At 30.9% G+C, this 3775-nt stretch overlaps 1 long non-coding RNA gene across 1 annotated transcript; it reads right to left on the bottom strand.

Annotated features, from left to right (window-relative positions):
• Window positions 1–571: 571 nt before the first annotated feature.
• Window positions 572–1141, bottom strand: LOC115885150. Its single transcript, XR_004050692.1, has 3 exons — window positions 931–1141; window positions 837–881; window positions 572–671 (listed from the first exon to the last, which is right to left on the bottom strand). It is a non-coding gene; the product is annotated as an uncharacterized LOC115885150 (long non-coding RNA).
• Between the last annotated feature and the right edge of the window lie 2634 nt (window positions 1142–3775).

Consider the following 3775-nt stretch of genomic DNA (forward strand, 5'->3'; position numbering starts at 1 on the left):
AACGAAAAAAATTACTAAGTATTTCAATCATTTTTAAGCGAGCAGACACATCTTCAATTTCTTCCAAAGTCCTTGCCAAAGCACTATATGGAACACTAGATAGAGATAGAGAATGCTTATAAACATAAAAATAAGATTTTTCTGCATAATATACCGTTCATTTCGTTTCCACGTTGCATCTTCTATGGGGTGATAATTTTTGACTTTTGGGTTATAAATTAATTGTGACGAATTTTTCGTGGTTTCAGCTGTTTTTTCACCAAAATAATATTTCTTTTTCTGGTACTAACCTTCATTTTCAACAGGATTTTCATGTTTTAATGCAGTATTTTTTTCTTCAATTTCTTCATCTGTAAAACTATCCTTAATACTTTTTATCTTGGGTGGTGTGGACTGCTCATCTTCAGTTTTTTACTTTTTTAGGTTTTCGAGTATCTATAGATTTTGTCTTTTTCTTAACTACAAATTTTAAAAACATATCAAAAGAGTTGTTATAAAAATAAACAAACAGATAAACATACCTGATTTTTTTCTTAATCTTTTGTCAGAGATCTAAAAAACATTAAATCAATGTGTCATTAATTTCTATAGCCAGAAAAAAAACTACTTACTTCTCAACTTCTGAATTACCACTACTTGAACTTCTAAAACGTTTTTTCTCATTTGGACTACTGTTAATATATTTATGAAAAGAAACATTATATAATACATTAAACTTAATGCTATGTGAAGAAAAACTGGAGAGCTTATTGGAATATTTGTGAAGTGAAAATAAGGAAAAATTAATTATCCGAAGAGCTCTCAACATTGCAAAACATTACAAAGTATATACATACCCTTGTTGATCTTTTTCGTTGCCCGTACTAGGTTTGAAAAATGATCTAAAATATTTATTCTTAAACACAGTTTATATTCTCAAATAATACATACGTGATGCTTTTTTGAGATAATTTGTTCGACATATTTTAATCTGAAATAAAAATAGCACTTTAATGTTGCACAAATAATAGACTCATAAATGAAAAGAAGTTTTAATTAGTGTACTGAAAATAATTAATAATTAATACGTTATTCGTTATTTAATAAACACCAGTAAACACTTGTTTACGTTTTCCAGGGCGCCAATAATTTATAATTTGTAGGTTAATTTTGCGACATAGATTAATAGTAAAAATTTATATGCTCATCATAGACCCGTGTCATAGACTGATTCTATGGTAGCCTTACCTATAGTAATGAGAAGAAGAAATGAAAATCACTTTTATTCGATATCGATAAATAAATGTTACAGATTGGCTCCCATCTCCCATGCTAATTGGAGATTATTTTTTATCACCGAATATTACTTTGTTACCTTAGATATTATTGCTCTGAGATTTGACCAGAATTTGACCAAGTACTCAAATTACTCAAATTCAAATAGTTACTTTTGGTCAAGACTTTTGGTTACGAACCAGTTACGAATAAAAAAATTACTAATTTTTACTCGTATCTACTTTTTTAAGTTTTTTTAATTTGAAATAATCAATATTTCAAACTAAAAAATGTGTGAACTCTTCGAAATAACTATACAGGGTGTCCCAGAAATAAGTGCAAATATTTTGCTGCGGTAGATCTCGATAAACGAAACATATTTTCTCTTTTTATCGTTTTTCAAATAAGTCCAAAATAACGAGTTATTTTACTTTGAACGTTTTCAAAAAATGATTATTTTTGCTAAAATTTTGAGAACCCTGGATCTTTTCTGGATTTTCTTTCTTGTAAATTTAATCTAATACCATAGTTTAAGGAAAAGAGTAGTTGCACTCTCGCAAATATGTTCTGCCAGTTTTTGCAATCTGTCGAATATCGGCAGATTGCAAAGCCTTTCAGTTGAATTCCGTCCACAGAACACAGAACCATAGATAAATGAAGTTTAGATTGGAAAGTGCCCATAAGGACAATGCAAACACTATTTGGCGCTATTCTTAACGGTCGCGACCCAAAGCTTTTGAAAATTTCGGAACGGTTCGGCTTTTTCCGGAATTATATCGCCCAAATATTGTTTATTTAAATTTATTATTATTTTCCTCACTTTCCTCACTTTTATAAATAAAATACAGTGTGTTGCATACAAAAAACTTTATTTTATATAAGGACATGTACGAAATACCTATGAAACATTGGAAACCGACGTTATGCCACGATCCACGGTTTTTGCAGTTCACAGTTCACAGCACAGCTTTTTAAGTTTTTAATGCCACTTTTTCACAATTATCACGGGTTGGAGTAAATAAAACTTGAATTAAACTCACAAGATAGCAATAATTACTTTGAAAATGGACGCTATAAACACTTTTCAGAATTTCTTCAATAAGAGCGGTTTAGATTTTGAAATGTTTTATAATTTTTGAAGATTCTGACTTTGATAATAGAAAATTATTTCTGTTTTTGTTTGCGGTTGTTGATAGCAACTGCTATAGCAGCGCCAGATCGCGTATAACGGTCGCGACCCAAAGTAATTTCGCGACCTAAAATTTTTACGGGCTTTCCAATCTAAACTTGTTTCCTTTATCTATGCACAGAACACACTGGCTGGTATTTATAGTTGCATCTCGAGCAGAGATATGGAAGTGGGAGAATGCTTCGACGAGTGCGCATCCAAATTTTTGTCGACGGCAAGATAGCAGACATCTTCCAGGTCTCGCTGTCACTTCCCCTCTTTAATTGACATCTGTTTGTTTTGTTTTGTTTTTCGTTTGTGTTGTTACCTAGTTAAAATTTATTATCTCAATTATTCTAAACACTAATTCAAAAAGGCTTGTTGTATATTCATAGTCATTCTAAAAAAGCTAATACGCCGGGAATAATGATTAGTTTTCATGTGTAAGTTTATACAACATAATCGTGTTTACAGATGATTTAAACTGTTTATTTTTAGTTTTCCTAAAGGCAATTTGTAAAAATCGTGATTGTAATTGGGAATGGTCAAAAATAAGTGTATGATGTGGCCATTTAAAGAGGATGCTTTTATTAAGTGTGGAGGAAGAAGATACTTGGAATCAATGTTCGTGCTTCTGTAAAACAGTGCACTCTTATAGTGTCCATGAAAGCACAAGTTCAAGTGTACCAGAAATATATCAAATAAGATTGGTCCTTACTTGACAAGAAGATTATTTGGAGGAAAAGAAAACATAAGATAGGATATTTTAATCGAACAGCAAAAATTTAACACTTTTATTGTAAAGTTTGTTGTAGGTAGTTGTAGTTTTGTGCTAAACATTTCTAACATTAGCAGCAGCAGTGTTCAGAGTGTCAAGAGGATAAGAATTCAGTTAATTAGATTTATGCACAGTTACAGGTATGAAGGCTTTTTCAAACATAGTATCAAGTTCTATAGTCAATATTTTTAGTATTCCTACAACTGTAAAAACAAGGAACATTGGACTGAAAAAATGGCAAGATTTATATAGGAAGAAAGGGTATTATGCCAATAAGAAAATTAAATCTGTAGGCAGAAATTTCTTATTTAAAAACTGTTATGGGGCATATACCGTATGATCGAGAAAAAACGGCGTCAGCGATGGCTATGAAATGAAGATCGCTGTCATTTTATATGTAAATTTATATGGGATATGTCATCGATTGTCATTTCCCAGCCACTGGACGCCGTTTTTTTTCGATCATACGGTATTAATTTGTATCTGTGCCACAAATCACTGAGAAAAATCATATAATATTCATAATTGTTAACGAGATGATATTTGAAGAGTGTTAAAAACGAGACTATTAGTCA

This window comes from Sitophilus oryzae, unplaced genomic scaffold (genome assembly GCF_002938485.1).
Source record: "Sitophilus oryzae breed Bouriz unplaced genomic scaffold, Soryzae_2.0 scaffold_375_pilon_pilon, whole genome shotgun sequence".
Lineage (NCBI taxonomy): Eukaryota > Metazoa > Arthropoda > Insecta > Coleoptera > Curculionidae > Sitophilus > Sitophilus oryzae.